This window comes from Protopterus annectens, chromosome 2.part1 (genome assembly GCF_019279795.1).
Source record: "Protopterus annectens isolate FY-2018-M chromosome 2.part1, PAN1.0, whole genome shotgun sequence".
NCBI classification, from domain to species: domain Eukaryota; kingdom Metazoa; phylum Chordata; order Ceratodontiformes; family Protopteridae; genus Protopterus; species Protopterus annectens.
In genome coordinates this window covers 324,456,689-324,473,876 of record NC_056729.1, presented here as the reverse complement: position 1 = coordinate 324,473,876, position 17,188 = coordinate 324,456,689, and the positions used below count along the sequence as shown (strand labels likewise).

Genomic DNA, 17,188 nt, shown 5'->3' with positions numbered 1-17,188 from the left:
AAAGTCTTCGGCAAATTCTGCCCGGCGCCTGAGTGTGCGCTTATTAAAGCAAACACAGGCAGCACAGGCCGAGATGTCGTGGTGTGGGCCCAGGCAGGGGAGGCAGTAAGAACGGAAGTCCTTATGAGGTATTTGTTTACCACAAGACAAACAATTATTAACTTTTTCAATTTGTTCTGACATCGGCTGAGGCAAGAAAAAATGTTCCCCAACGGGGTACTTAGCTTTTAGATGACTTCGGTAACTGAAACACAGGAGCTGACCGACCGGCACTTGCGAACTGCTTCTGCTTCAGGTACTGCGCGGCAAGAAAGACTGAAGAAGATGGCGTCGGCGGATGCCTTTATACTCCAGCCGCTCTGACGTCGGGGAGGAGGCGACATCAGCCGACGCCGGACCCAGACTTTGGAATCCGGCCGACTGAGGGCTGCCTGAGGCAGGACAACCCATATGTCAGGACTGCAGTTGCATTCTTGAAGGACATGTGCTTACTCTCTTTTGTGTGCATTAAAGTTCTTTCTTTTACCTTCAGCTGTGTTAGTTTTGGTACTTTTTTGTTTTTTAGTTGTTTTTTTATTAAGGAGGAACCAGATCTTACCCTCTGTGTCAAGAAGCAATGAGAGTGTGGCAATGGGTGATCTCTACCAACCGCTTCCTAACTGCAAAGCACATTCTGGGAGAGTATAACATCCTAGCAGACAGGCCGAGCAATGTTTTACTGATGCCTCATGAGTGGCCTCTGAATCAGTTAGTGGCAAACATGATCTTCCTCAAATGGGGTCAACCTTGCTGTGATCTCTTTGCATCCCCTCTCAACATCAAATGCGCCAGTTTCTTTGCTTTGATCCCTACTTAGGGACAGTCACCAACAGATGCTCTAGTTTATGTTTGGCCCCCTGGTCTACTCTGTGCATTCCCACCTTTCCCCCTGATTCCCAGTTTTCTTCAGAAATCACACATAATGAAGAGTAAAGTAATCCTCCTTGCTCCTTTCTGGCCTCAACAAGTCTGGTTCACCTTCCTTTGGTCTTGCCTGATTTGCCTGCTGTGGACACTGGAACCACTTCCAGACCTTCTGTCCCATCCCTCTGGGCAAACTCTTCGGATCTTTAAGGCCTCAACTGACCGCATAGTTTCTCCAATTCTAATGATGGCTAGACATTCCAGACTTTCATCCCCAGTCCAAAATATTTTGATTTCTTCCCACAAAGCATGTACCAGGAAAAACTACAGGAGTAAATGGAAAAGATTCTCCATATGGGCTCAACAGAAGCAATTAGATCTTTTTACGGCTCCTACTCCAGCAGTGTTGGATTTTCTGGCTTCCCTTTTCCAAGATGGAGCCAGCTATTCCACTGTAAATGTTCGGCTAGCAGTCATTTCAAATTTTCATGTTGAAGAAGATTCTTCATCTCTAGCTTCATTGACAGTATGCAAGGCCTTTTTAGGGGTACCTTTTTACTTCATCCCACAATCAAAGATCCAACTCCACCTTGTGATTTAACTATGATTTTACAAGCATTAGTTTCCCCCCCCTTTTGAACCTGCAGCTAAAGTAGATTTGAAATTTCTGTCATGGAAAACAAGCTCTTTTGATAGCTATTACTTCAGCAAGAAGAGTTTCTGAACTACACTCCCTCTCTTCTAAATGTCCTTATTTGGTTTTTCATAAAGATAGAGTGACTTTGCATATCAGTTCATCCTTTTTGCCTAAAGTTGCTCTACAAAACAATATCAGTCAGTCTGTTAATTTACCTGTTTTCCTTCCCAGTTTTCAAAACAAGGGAGAATACACACTGCATCTACTAGATGTTCATAAATAGTTGTGTTTTTCCAGGACAGGGCTAAATCTTTCAGAAAATCTGTTCATATCTTTTTCAGGTGTAAAGAAATGCAAAGCAGTTCCCAAATCCACTGTGGCTAAATGGTTAAGAAACTGTATTTCTTTTGTTTTTTCATCGAGAAATATTCCTTTACCTAGACACATCAAAGCTCATTTTACGAGATCCATGGCAACATCTCAAGCTTTTTGGTCAAGAGTGTCTATTGGTCATATTTGTGCAGCTGCTTCTTGGTGAGGTTCTCATACTTTTATTACGCACTATAAACTAGACATGATTTCCAGGAATAGGACTGCTTTTGGCTCTGCATTGTTGTGGAATATCCTTCCGTGAGGGCCACCCTAGATTATTGTAGCTGGGGACTCTATCCCACAGGTTGATGAACGAATGAAAATGACAACATCGGATAAAGAAGTTATGTACTTACCATAACATTCCATCTATGTTGTCTATTTTCATTCTTCCTCAACCTCCCCACCCTCCTTCCCCCTGTCCATCACTGTAAGTGACCTGATGGATATGTTCATAGGAACCACAATTCCTGTTTGAGCTCCTGTGCTTTGTTCTATCAAGCACCTGCATGTATGTGTGTGCATGCGTGTGTGCATGCGTGTGTGTGTGTGTGTGTGTGTGTGTGTGTGTGTGTGTGTGTGTGTGTGTGTGCGTGTGTGTATATATATATATATATATATATATATATATATATATATATATATATATATATATATATATATATATATATATATATATATATATATATATATAATCAGTTTATATACAGTTTGTAATATGTTTGCAGTAAACTCGATCTGAGGTAATTTGGGGGAAGGAGGTATTATGATGTACACTTATGTACAAGCACTGCCATTATGAGGAAAAAACATACAGGTAGCTAGAATAAAAATCCAGAGAAATGATAAGCAAGCAAGACACCTCAGGGTCAGTACGGTTTATTTCTCATGTATCTGACAAAGATTACAAGTGAGTACAGCATGACAGATGTAGTCCTGCCTCCTTAGACATACACTGTGTCCTAAATTGGTCATGCAGTTATTTTAAAAGTGCTACTACAACAGTTTTTTTTTGTAACAAGTACAGATGCAAGCATTTCTTGCTTCAGCTTTATCATCGTATCTTCCATATTAATTCTTTCACTTGTCTAATAAGAAAGACTATTTATTATTGCTACAGCTGCAGTTAATATTTACATTATTATTACTGCTGAATAATTCAGAATTAATGAAACATTGCAACTTACAAAGTAATACAAAAGCTTAATAAAAGCTTCATATAAAATCTGCAACAAGTATATGCAAGGCACAGCATCTGCTCCTGTCATTCGTTCTATAGATAACGTATGAAATAGAATAATATACATTTCCTTATTCTTTGATGTTTGTAGCATATATGTACATTTTACAAATCATGCATTTCACATGTCTTTTTATTCTTTACACGTATGGTTTAGGAATGTTTTGATAGAAATAGAAAATTACTGATTAATACATGTTTATGCAACTTCTAATAGAAGAGCCATTCACTGCTGTTACAATACATCAGTGTGTGACCCTTTCCAGTCTGCTGTGACCTTTCCATTCTGTCTTTATCCTAATAGCAGGCTAAGCTTACAGTTTTAACAACCACATCTGACATCTGACTATTAGAGGAATTATTTATTACATAAATCTTTATTAAAATTGATAATTATGCCGTGATAAAGAGAGGAATTATTTATCAGCACTATCTTATCTTGGCTGATGTCCTTTTAGCCAGACATTGTATTTACTTGCAGCTTTGTATTATTTTAGGTCACTGGTATTCACATAAAAGATTGTCCGTACACGTTGCTCAAGGAAGATTTCATAACTTGGTGTCTCAAATTTGTTTGAGATCCCAGTGCTATAACATGTGGGTAGGACAGGAATAGCTTGAGTTTCGAATCCTAAGCTTGTAAAGTGGCCGGGTTGGATCCGAGGGTCGGATCCGAAACCCACAGGTTGGGGAAGAATGAAAATGGACAACACAGATGGAATGTTATGGTAAGTACATAACTTCTTTTTTATTTTAAGCTTGGGGGCTGGGTTAAATGTTTAAAGTGCTTTTTGCTGTAGTTTAATGTGGAAAAAGTTACTTTTTTTACTGCTTCCCTGTTTCACTGACTGTTGCTGCAAGGCTTCCCTGGGAATCTGTCACCTTTTTCAGCTTATCCATAGAACAGCCTACTAGTTCCTTGGTTCCACTGTCTTCCACCAGGTAGTAGATAATAGAAGGTACTCTAGAGAACAAACCAAGGTGGAAAATATAAAAAAAACTTTATTCACACACAGGATTAAAGGATTTGAGCACTTTGAATGCTTTCATCATAAAAACGTCATCAGAATCAGTTTAAACAACACACGCCCCATCCTTAAATACCCCTCCCTGCTGTTGTCACACGACCAATTCAGTTCTATTTTTTGTTACTACTCAGCGTTTTAAAACACATTAATCATGCTAAATAAATGCAATAAAAACACACTTTATAAAAATAATGAATAAGTAGTAAAAAAATGTATGTTATATAAAACCCATGAATGCATAATAAATGTTTATACGTATATAAAGGGCATGAAGAAAAAACTTTTTTCAAACCACATATGATAGCCCCTCATTCAAACCTGGGGGGGGGGCAGTGGCATTCAGTTTTATCTACCACCGTAACTCTCTTTCCTCAAGATAGTCTTCCCAAGGTCCCTCCCTTAGGTCTTTTACCACCTGTTCCAATACAAAAAACGGAAAAAAATGATCATGATTCTCTATAACGTGTTTTGCTAGGGCATTCTTTGTGTCATGGTTTCTAATATCTAAAACATGCTTGTAAATACGCTCCTTAAATTTCCTCTTTGTTTTTCCAACATAAAAATTGTTATATGTTTGGCATCCAGCAAAATATATAATTCCCATCGTGTTGGGTGTAGCTCAGGATTTAGTGCAGGCTCTTTCCATTCCTGTATAAAATTCTTAATTTTCTTTAAAGATTCAAAACTTCGAACCTCAGAATGATTGTGAAAGCACAGACTATGTGTCATCCTCACAGATTCAGATTCTGAGGATAGTCTGGCTGTTTCTCTGAAACTCTTTCTAGAATGAATCACTTGTTTCAGTGGGAAAACAGTGACATTCTCTGACCCTTAGGAAATATGATTTGTTACAGCAAGAATTTCCAGAACCTACTTGTATTCCTCCTGTTCTGACTACCTTGGAGGATTTTTTTTCACAACCTACAATTTCCCTGTAAACAAGCCTGCTGTCCCTCAGAAAGCAGGCAGACTTTAAGAAGTGCCTCAGTTTTTAAGTTTTAATACACTCATCTCAGAATTGACCCAGCACATATTGCTTTTGTAAACTCAGCTGCTGCTAAATATGGATAATACCAATCCCTCTCTTGGCAAAGATGGGAAAGCTTTTGATATGTTTGAGAAAAAAGTGCATTCTTGTGCAACACATTTTTAGAATTCTCATCCATCAAGCTCATATGTTGAAATTTATGCTTGCCATTTGTGAAAATATTTGAAATATTTTGACATCTGTTTCGTATTCTGAGAAGAAACTCGCTTTGTGCAATGTAGTGTCTTCTGTGTCTAAAGTGACTGTCCACTGTTCGAAGTGTGCTTATGATTGTGCTGCTGTCACTGGAATTAAGAGGAGGTTTGGCTTACTGTGTTCTCAGAACCTCTCAGAGGATGTTAAAAATGATAACTTAACTTCTCCCCGGGTAGAGAACTAGTGATCTGAAGTAGTTAACTTCATTTGCTATGCAACCTGTGGGTATCGGATCCGAGCCGGCAGCTTTCCAAGCTAAAAGATCCGAGCTCCAAGCTCCTCCCCCTACCCATAATGCCCTGCCATCTTCCTCTAACCCTCAGATCTTGTTTGCCGCGGGTTCTGTAAGCTTATTAGAACAAGCTCCAATAGTTGTATCATGAGTTTAGGCTTTATATATATATATATATATATATATATATATATATATATATATATATATATATATATCTATGGGAACACTTCACATAATCGAATTATTGAAATCTCGAATTTCATATGGTCGAGACCATATGATCGAGATTTTAATAAATCGAATGTGTGTAGTGTTTAGAAATAACACTTTACTTACCTTAATACATTACGTGCACACAGAGGCAAGTATTGTTGTGTGTACATAATGCTGTATTTGTTTTGTGGTGTTGGCAGGAAGTGAGAAATCTCCCGTTTTGCGCTTCCGCATACAGCGCAAGACCGGAGATTTGCCATCTCCCACTGTAGCGATCTTGGAGTTGGTATATTTAAGTAGGGGGGGGGTGGGGGGCACAGCCCCCCTGCAAAAGCGAAGTTTGTGTTTTTTTTTTTTTTAATGGTTTCCCTTCCGAAGTTCGAGTTTCCGAAACTCGAGCTTTTGGTTTTGGTTATTTGTAGTTCGAGATTTTGGAAATTCGATCTTCTGAAGTGAATCCATATATATATATATATATATATATATATATATATATATATATATATATATATATATTAATATATGTTTCCTGTCAAAATTTTCTATACCTTTGTGTGACTGAATCCCTTATAACTCTTTTAGTAAATTTAGCTAATTTTAACAAAACTCTCTTCTCTTTTTTAGCTTTTTTCCCTCCCCTGCCTGTGTGTGAAGGTGTGTGAGTGTGGGCCTTTTTTCCTTTTCTAGAATGTCCGAAGGCCCCAAAGCTGTGTTCTCCAAATGCTCCGAGTGTGGCCATAAGCTGTCCCCAGCGGATGGCCACACACTGTGCGTTATTTGCCTGGGGGTTGATCACCTCTCTTCAGGCTGCACTATTTGTGCAGCCTTCAACCCCAGGGCTTTGAGGGATAGGAGGACGAAGTTAATCCTCGCTGGCCTTTCGACCTCCTCCTCTGTAGCACCAGCCGTGGCTGCCCCACTTACCGCTTCCGATCCCCTGGTCGGGACTCAACCTCCCTCTTTGGCCCAGGAGGAAAGGGATGGTAGAAAGAGAGACAAGAGGGAGAAAGAGAGGGAAAAGGATAGGCACCATAGCCACAAGAGGCGGTCCGAATCTGTCCCTTCAGGCCCGCCGTCCAAGCAGCTTGCCTCTCCCCTCAAGGTCTCCAGGTCTTCCCCCTCCCGGCTTAGTTCACCACATTTCTCCCCGGAGCCGTAGAAGGAAACCCGGTCACCTTCGAGGTCGTCTAGGCGGCCTTCCCGGCCGGCCTCGGCAGCTTCGTCCAGATCTACAAGAAGTACATCCGACGCTGACATGGACCGGATGATTAGTCGATTTCTGCAGGCCCAGATGCAGATGGGAGTGCTCTTGCCTCCCCCCCTCTGGGGGGGAGCTCGACCCCCTTTTTCGCCCCCATTGCTCCTTCTCCGACCCGCCTTCGGGTTTCGGAGCCGTTGGATCCGTCTAGCTTCGGAGCCGGGGTGATGTCAGCGCCGGCAGTGATTTCTACTTCAGCGGCGACTATACCCTCGAGTCTGTCGGATCCTTTTTCGGATCCGAGCTCTCGGGGCCATGGGTTGAGCGTCGGATCCAGAGGAGTTAGTGGGCATTCGGCTCCATTGAGGTCGGAGTGCACTGCTCTTTCGGATCCGATCGGGTCATCCCTGGTGCCAGTCCAGTCACCTGATCCGAGGAGACTGCTTTCGGATCCAAGAGAAAGTGGTTCTCCCTCGGCGTTCAACGTCATGGAGAGGGTTCTTTCGAGGGATTCGAGGCCCCAGGCTCTTTCTACAGATCCACCCACCATTCCCTCTCAGACGGGCCTGTCCTCCATCATCCGGCCCCAGGACAGCCTGCGCCTACGTTCCAGATAGTTCCCCTGGAGGAAGAGGACATTGTTGGTGAGGCCTCCTCGGACAGCCCCCCCGAAGAGGTCCCTCACAAAAGGAAGTGCAAGAGGAGGCACTTGGACTCACCCGAGTCCCTCAGGGAGGACACAGACTTAGAGGAAGGGGAAGGTTCCCCAAGGTCACCCCCCGAAGACGTCGCCTTCAGAGACATTATGGAAATGTTACACATTAGAGGGGGGTGGTCTGCCCAAAAACCTTCCTCGGATGAGTCTGTATTTCTGGAGGCGTTTGACACAGGCTCATCTACCTCTTGGGTGTCCCCTCTCGCCAACCCCCTGGTAGACCTCATAACTACCAGGGCATGGAAGGAGCCGGACACTGTCGCGCCAGTACCCAAGAGACCGGACAGGATCCTCAGCCCTCCCACAGACAGGACAGTTTGGAGCAAGGGTGCCCCAGTGGATGCCATGGTGGTGGCGGCTGCCACTAAAAAGGAATTAGCACAGGAGAGTTCCTCGGTACATCCTCCAGACAAGGAGTCTCGGATGATGGACCGTTTGGGAAAGCGGATGTTCTCTTCAGTGATCTTCTCTGTAAGGTCACTGAATTATATGGCACACGTGATTCGGCTCCAGCAGGACCTGATTAAGGAGTACGCTGGGTCACCCCCAGAGTCCATGTCGACCGAGGACAAGCGGACCTTCTCGGCTCGAATGGCCACTCTCAAGTCAATCACCAACACATCTATGCGGCTTCTCTCCCATGCTATGGAGGAAGCAGCTAGAGATAGCGGAACGTGCGTCGTCTTACGTAGACAGACCTGGCTCCGTCTCTGCGATTTTGCAGAACCCTTCAATGCATCCTTCACAAACACCCCTTTTGACGGTTCTACGCTCTTTGGCAAAACCGTCCATGATACGCTCCTCCAGAGCGAGAAAGACGGGAAGGCGTTGTCTGCCGTCGGGATCCACTTCTCGGCTCCTCAGAGGTCCTACTCCAGGAACCAAAGAGGACAGAAGAAGATGTGGTTCCGGAAAGCTCAACAATCCCATTTCGCTCCGGATCCCTCGTCCTTCAGAGGCAGTGGAGGTCAGGGTGGACACCGGCCCAGGGGCAGAGGGGGTTCGAAGAACTTTGGGTCGAGAGAACCTTTTTCGGATCGACCCGCGCAGCAGCCCTGAGGGGCTGCTCGGCTGCTCCTCTCCGGAGGCAGTCGGGGAGGCACTTCTCGGAATACCTAGCAAAATGGGGGTCCATTACAACAGATCGCTGGGTGCTCAGAATCATATCCAGAGGCTATTCAGTTCCTTTCCTATCCCACTCTCCCCGATCAACAAAACTCCCCGATGTTCCACCCGATCAGAGGGAGGCAGCAGCATCAGAAATTCGAGGGCTGCTAAGAAAAAGAGCTATCCAGCGCGTCCCCTGCAGAACAATCCAGATCAGGCTTTTACTCCAGGTTCTTTTTAGTGCCAAAAAAGACGGGGGACTTACGACCCATTCTCAACCTGTCAACACTGAACCTGTCAGTCACCGAAGAAAAATTCCAGATGGTCACTATTCAATCCATTCTCCCTGTTTTGCAGGAGAACGACTGGATGTGCTCGATAGACCTCAAGGATGCGTACTACCACATTCTGATGGACAGACGATCCAGAAGGTTCCTCCGCTTTCGACTGAGAGCCAGCCATTATCAGTTCAGAGTCCTACCCTTCGGTCTCACCACAGCCCCCAGGGTGTTCACCAAGGTCATGGCAGTTGTAGGGGCCCACCTGAGGCTTCAGGGAATACAGGTCTTTCCGTACCTGGACGACTGGCTCCTAACCGCCCCCACCAGGCATCACCTCTGCTCAGGCAGGGACTACTTTTTACACCTAGCCCGTCACTTAGGGATCACAATAAACCACCAGAAATTCTCCCTTCAACCTACTCATATTTTGGAATTCATAGGGGCCAGGATAGATACTACTCAGTCCAGAGTCTTTCTAACAGCGGACAGACTTCGCAGTCTAAGCCTTCACATTCTAGACCTCTTACAATCGCCAGCTCCCTCAGGGGAACTAGTCCTGAGGGCCCTGGGATCCATGGCAGCGGCCATCAATCTGTCGCCCTTCGCTCTCCTGAAGATGAGAATTCTTCAATGGACATTATAAGTTCAATGGTCCATTCTCTTTCACCCCCTGTCTACTCCTATTCCCCTCAGCAGGATTTGCAGGGAGCCGCTTCTTTGATGGCCGCCCCTTTGTTATACCCCTTCCCCAAGTCACGGTGACCACGGACGCATCTCTCCTCGGGTAGGGGGGGGCATTGCATGGGCAGATCTGTCCAAGGCACATGGACTTTCACAGAGACCTCACTGCATATTAATGTCCTGGAGAGGAGGGCGGTGCTTCTAGCGTTGCAGGCTCTCCATCCCCTTCTCCCTCCAGGAACTATTGCTCTTCAAACAGAGACAACATGTCAGTAGTCTGGTACATAAACAAACATGGGGGAACCAGATCCTATCCACTTTGCAGGGAGGCAATGAGAGTATGGGAATGGGCAATATCCACCAACCACTTTCTCATAGCAATGCACATCCCGGGTCGGTCAAACATCTTGGCGGACAGGTTGAGTCGGACGATCCTCTCACCTTATAAGTGGTCTCTGAATCCAGCAGTAGCGAAACAGATCTTCCTCCAATGTGGTCAACCTTGCTGCGATCTCTTCGCCTCGCCTTCGAACACAAAGTGTAGTGAGTTCTTCGCTCTGATTCCTCCACCAGGGGAAGCCCCCAGAGACGCTCTAGTTCATGCTTGGCCATCCAGTCTTCTGTATGCTTATCCTCCTCTTCCATTGATGACAAAATTCTTGCAGAAAGCTCGTCGGTTGGAGAGCAGAGTTATCCCCATAGCCCCATTCTGGCCTCTTCAAACCTGGTTCCATTGCCTGTGGTCTCACCTAGTACATCCTCTCTGGATATTAGATCCCAATCCGGATCTGATCTCTCATCCTTTAGGATTGAAGACCCCCCCCGACCTGGACCACCTCAAGCTCTCAGCTTGGTTGATCCAGTTCCCCTAATGGTTAGGACTCCCGGTATATCTTCCTCAGTTAAGGCCATCCTGGTGGCCGCCCATAAACCGTCTACCAGGAAAATCTTCAAGACTAAATGGAAACCTTTCTGTGTCTGGGCGGAGCATAGGAACTTGGACCCCTTCATGGCTCCTGTCCCAGCAGTTCTAGACTTTCTCTCTCACACCTTTGATCAAGGAGCTAGTGCTTCTACTATTAAAGTTCAGTTAGCAGCTATTTCCCACTACCACACTGGTAACAGTTCAGGGTCCCTAGCGTCCTCCAAGATTTGCAAAACATTCATGAAAGGAACCTTTTTAAGACCCCATATTAAAGATGCAGTGCCTCCATGGGATCTTACCCTAGTTCTTCAAGCTCTGACTGGGCCTCCTTTTGAACCCACAGCTTCAGTCGACTTAAAATATGTATCTTGGAAGACAGCCTTCCTGATTGCCATTACATCTGCTAGAAGAATTATTGGAGCTTCACGCTCTTTGCAGCAAGCCTCCATACATCATCTTTCATAAAGACAGGGTCTCCCTCCGGACTAATCCCTCTTTTCTGCCCACAGTGGCTTCAGAAGCCAACATCAACCAGTCCATCAATCTACCTGTCTTCTTTCCAAATTTCCAAAACAAAGGAGAATACAGACTTCATTGTCTGGATGTTCACAGACAGTTACATTTTTCGAAAATCTGATCAACTTTTTGTTTCCTTTGCAAAATCCTGTCTGGGGAAACCAGTCACTAAAGTAAGCTTAGCCAGATGGATTTCCCAGTGCATTCTCCTAGCATACAAAAGTACTGGTTGTCCTGAGCCCCTGAGAGTGCGAGCCCATTCTACCCGATCTGTGGCTACTTCTGCTGCTTTCTGGTCAAGGGTTTCTTTGGATGACATTTGTTCAGCTGCTACTTGGGCTTCCTCTCATACCTTTATTACACACTATAAACTGGATTTAATATCCAGAGGATGTGCATCATTTGGCTCCGCAGTGCTCCAGAATATCCTTTCATAAGGGCCTCCCAAGTTGCTGGTAGCTGGGGACTCTGTCCCACAGGTTGCTGAACAAATGAAGTTAACTACTTCAGATAAAGAAGTTATGTACTCACCATAATGTTCCATCTGAGTAGCTAACTTCATTTGTCTGCAACTGACGCTTCCTTCATCCTCCGGACCTCCCTCAACTCCTTCACCTAAACCAACTCACCTTTGCTCATAAACTTGTTAACCATCCTCTCAATACCCCAGCTCTTCACACACTTTTCCAGCCCCACCACTCCTCCAGACCCCTGTGCTCCTGCAGTAAAAATCTGCTCCAGGTCACCAAAGCCAAAAATTCTGCAGGGGAAACACTGTTCTCCTGTGCCATATCCAAGCTGTGGAACAACCTACCAAATAACATTACTACCCTCCCCTAGCCTAAGCCATCTTTTCAAGTCTGCTCTTAAATCGCATCTAAACTCTCATTGGCTCTGTCCTTGCCAAAACCCCAACTAAATCCAGGTCTTACCAACAAATTTTTCATTTCTTCTTTGATCATAACTATAGTTTCAGATAAAGTGTTTTCTAGGCGTTCTTTTACCTAGTATTCTTGTATTCTGTTCTGTATGTGCATATACTTAAACCTTAACAAATCTTCCATTGTATTTGTCATGCTAACACCTTTTTATCACTGTAAAATGATACTGTCTAGGCTGTATACCGTATTATCTATATGTAACTTTCTGTGGAGCTTTTCTCCCAGGCCTCTGCTGAAAAAGGACTTGTGTCCAGTCAGACTTTCCCGGTAAGCAAATGTAAATAAATAAGTAAATAAATAAATAGTTCCCATGTTCAAAATGCTCTCTCTTCACAACTTGTTACCCCTTTTTCCCATTTGAGTTTTCTAGTGACTTTAGATTTAAAAGATGCATGTCATCACACTATTACAAACCCAGAATTCAGGGGTCTCTTAAGATTTTCTGTGTCTGAATCGCATTATCAGTACTCTACATTACCCTGTGGTATACTTACTGCTTTAAGGTTGTTCACTTTGTGTCTGGCTTCTACAATAGCCTACTGCAGACTGCAAGGTATTCATATTTTTCCATATTTAAAGGACTTGCTAATCTTTGCAGAGTCTTTCTGAAAGTGTTAGGAGTCTATCAGTTGGGTAAGGAATCACCTTCAGAGGCTAGGATTCCAAGATAACTTAAAAGTCTGTCAGACTTTCTCACAGTGTTGTCTCTTGAACTTGCCAGTACAAAGAGCTTTTCTTTCAAAGGAAGAAAATAGATTTGTATTCAGATATTTCTCTGAGTTCTTCCACTCAGATTTCCATCTCATCAAAGGAATTCCTCAAGATTCTGGGTCTCATGGCATCTATGATATTCATGGTACTTCTTGCAATACTCCACATGAGAAAAATTCAGTGGTACCAGAAATATCTTTGGTCCAAACTTCAACATCCCCAAACCTTTCAAATTCCATTTTTTGGAATATGTAAAAAGGGAGATTTTTTTGTGGTGGAGACTCCAAATTTTTCAAAATTCAGTGGTACCTGAAAGCTCTTTCCCTGAGTTCTTCCACTCAGACTTCCATCTCATCAAAGGAATTCCTCAAGCTTTTGGGTCTCATGGCATCTATAATACTTCTTGCAATACTCCACATGAGAAAAATTCAGTGGTACCAGAAATATCTTTGGTTCAAACTTCAACATCCCCCGGACCTTTCAAATTACAGTTTTTGGGATATGTGAAAAGTGAGATTTTTTTGTGCTGAAGACACCAAATTTCTCATACTCCAGATCTCCTGTTTTCCCTTCCTGCTCTAGCACATTCAGTCACCAAAGTCGCATTAGATTTTGCTTGGATAGCGGTGTCTATAGTGATGAAAGTGCAGGGTCTTTGAAAAAAAACATATAAACATAAAAGAGATGTTAGCTCTTATAAAACCTCTCAGCTCTCCCACCCATTTGTTGTGTCTGGGAACTTCGTGTTTACAGACAAAACCACAGTGATGTGGTACATAAACAAGCAAGGGGAACTAGATCTTAAGCCTTTTTTAATTTCTCAAAGTCTTTTGGGTTTCTAATACCATGATGGGAATGGACCCAATTCCTAAGTCAAGATGTAATTAAAGTTCATGAAATTAGTATTGTTTCAATCTTTGATGTTAGCCAGAAGTGCTCTTTGCAGTACCCACAGACTGCCCAGTAATGACTTCTGCAATTCGTATGGAGTTACATGTACTGATGACATATCTAAGTACAATTGTAAATTCTTTTTTATAAGACCCGTTGCTCCTACTACTATTGGAACTCTCTGGGTATCTTTCTTCCATGTTGCTCTCATTTCTGCCTGCAAATCCTGATATTTTATGACTTTGTGTCGCTCTGTACGCAAGACACTGTAGTCACTGGATGTAGCGATTTTGGTGATCAATGCTACTTTTGTCTTCTTTTTATGGACCACTGTATGGTTTTCTCACATCTATCTTTTAAACTGTTGGTAATGGGTGATCCCATGTGATGTAGACTTCATCATTTTCTATGATGCTTTGTGGCTCATGTTTCCAGTGCTTTTCAGCTACTTCATTATTGTAATGTTTGCACACCCCAGTGCAACAGTCTTGCCACATTATTACACCTTTCAGTATACAGTCCTTCTGCCATTAGTATGTCACAACCAGCAACAAGGTGTGCAACTGTTTCCAGTTCTGTTTTACAAAAAAACTACATTTGTCTGTTTCTCCTACATGTTCAATGGACTTTGTAAACCATGTATGTAGTCCACTATCTTTGGCTGTCAGTGTTAACCTTTCATCTTTTACTTTGAATTCACCTCTTCTTAGCCATTCCTGTGTTCAATCCTGATCAACATGAGGTTGTTACAGGAGTTTTCTATACTTGCAGCTATATTTATGCATTTTCCACATTTCTTGCCTTCTCATTTGATCCTTCACCTTATATTTTTTCTTTTGTTTTTTGGCACATTCAGTTGCTGCTTGATTTTTATCTACTTCTGGTTTAATTTGCATTCCTGCTTGACGCCAATGTGCTTATGCTAGACTAAAAAGGGATGTTATCTTAGATTTATTCACCTCATGTTTCAAAACTTTCACTATGTTTGGATATTGTGAGGTCAGCAGATATGGATGCTGTCCCATGATTGCGGATCTATGGATCTATGCATGTAATCAATTTCAAGGAGGCTCATACCTCCTTTGGAACGAGGGGGGGATATATATATATATATATATATATATATATCTACTTCGTAACAACGAAAGACCAGAAGAACGAAATGCAGAACACAGAGACGAAAACAACGAAACCCCAGAACACCGAAAAACACGTAAGTTTACAAAACACACATAACGCACAAAAACACACACACACAACTGCCCCACACCAATGATCAAAACACCCTACACTAATGAAAGGAAGGGGGGCAAGCCCCACTGCACCCCCACTCCCCTACTTTAATATTCTAACCCTGAGATCGCACAAACGGACACACAAGGCAAACACACACCCACACAGTACAGTCCCTCACACACACGCACACACACACCACAGTCACAACACACACTTACACACAGCATTTCCCCCTCATAAATACACTCTCTCACACACACACACACACACACACACACACACACACACACACACTTACCTACAGCAGAACACAAAAAGTGCTAATTCAAACTCCCGTAACATCGGGATTTTAAATTTCACACTTTTCGGTGTTCTGCAGTTTCGTTGTTTTCGTCTCGGCGTTCCGGATTTCGATCTTATGGTCTTTTGTCCAACTCAAGTAGACCTATATATATATATATATATATATATATATATATATATATATATATATATATATATATATATATATATATATATATATATATATATATATATATATATATAAATAATCTAGGTATGCACTGATTTTTATAAATCATTAGATGAGTATGAAGCATCCTCCTTGTTTTCCTGTCTAATTTATCCAACACCTTTGGGGCCAGTCATTCACCCCAAAACTGTAAGTTAGGACTGGAGGAGCAAATTGCTTTATAGCTTGAACTTCGTTCATAGATAGTAACACTGTTTTCAAGATTAAAGTCTTCTAAAATATTCCTTACTGAGTTTTATTTGCATTTGCTCATCCTTTATTGTTGATCCTTTATCAGTTTCCAAATATTTATACACTCCCTCTTGCTCAAGTTCTTTTATATTGCATTCTTGTTCCAAACTGATGTTTTCTTGGTGTTGCAGCTTTCCTGCTTTAAAGGTTACTTTTGTACATTTATCAAAACCAAATGACATTCTTATTTCATCTGAAAAAGTTTTGACTACTTGCAGTTGTGCTTTCATTTCCTCATCTGATGAGCTATACAGTTTTAAATCATCAACAAAGAGAAGATGAGAAGTCTTTACACTTGTTGCTTTCTGGGATCCAAATTATAGCCATGACCTAATCTGTTAAGCAGACAGCTTAATGGGTTAAGAGCAAGGCAAAAGAGCAGTGGTGACAGAGAATCACCCGGAAATACCCCCCCCCCTTGGATTTTTATCCCTGGAATAATAATTTCTTCTTTATCATGGTTTAGCTACAAAGTGGTTTACCACTGTTTCATGGTTGCTGTGAGGTAGTTTATCAGTGTAGGATGTGTCTTATACATTTTTAGGCACTCTTTTATCCATGAATTTGTGGTACTATCAAATGCTTTTTGTAGTCAATCCATGCCATAATTTTCTTCCCCTTTTTACAGTTCTCTACTATGACTTTAACAACAAATGATCCTTTGTTCTATATGACTTTCTTTTATTACCCTTTTGTTCTCTTGCCATAATTGAGTTTTCTTCTAAATGACTATAAACTCTTGTCGGTATCAGTTCCAGTATATAGTTTATACATCATCAGAAGGCAAGTTATTGGTCTATAGTTTTTAGGGTAACTTGCAGGTTCACTCTTAAGTAGAAGCATTGTTTCTCCCTCCTATTAGCCAGGCTGGTGTCTGTCCGGGGAGCGAATGTAAATAGGTCTTACTCATGGCTAAATGTTCATGCAAAGATGTGAGTACTTTTAGCCGGAAGTTAGGTACTGCATTTGGGCCTGGGGTTTTACAATTGGAGGATTTCCTTAACTTTGTTTCAATCTCTCTTGCTGTTACTTCATCCCATTTTATATCCTGTACATTTGAATTTCTTATTCTTTCTTTTACCTTTTCTATCCATTTAGCATCTTTGTTATGTTCCATAGGATCTTCATAAATATTTCTCCAAAATGTATCTATTTCTTCTTTTTTTGTGGCCTTTCAATTCCTTTTACCTTGTTCCCCAGTTCTCTATAACACTTTTTTGAGTATCAATAAATTGTTTATTTTGTACTTTTCATTTATATTTATCTGTGTATCTTTTAAGTTTTTCTGCATGTGCCGATATTTTTAGTTTATTGTTTGTGATGGTGCAGGATAAATCCTGATCCGTTATAAC

The 17,188-nt window shown here is 42.4% G+C and overlaps 1 protein-coding gene across 1 annotated transcript in view; it reads left to right on the top strand.

Annotated features, from left to right (window-relative positions):
- Positions 1-17,188, top strand: part of TBC1D19 (TBC1 domain family member 19) — a 2,958,314-nt gene that overhangs the window by 382,341 nt on the left and 2,558,785 nt on the right. The window lies entirely within an intron of this gene.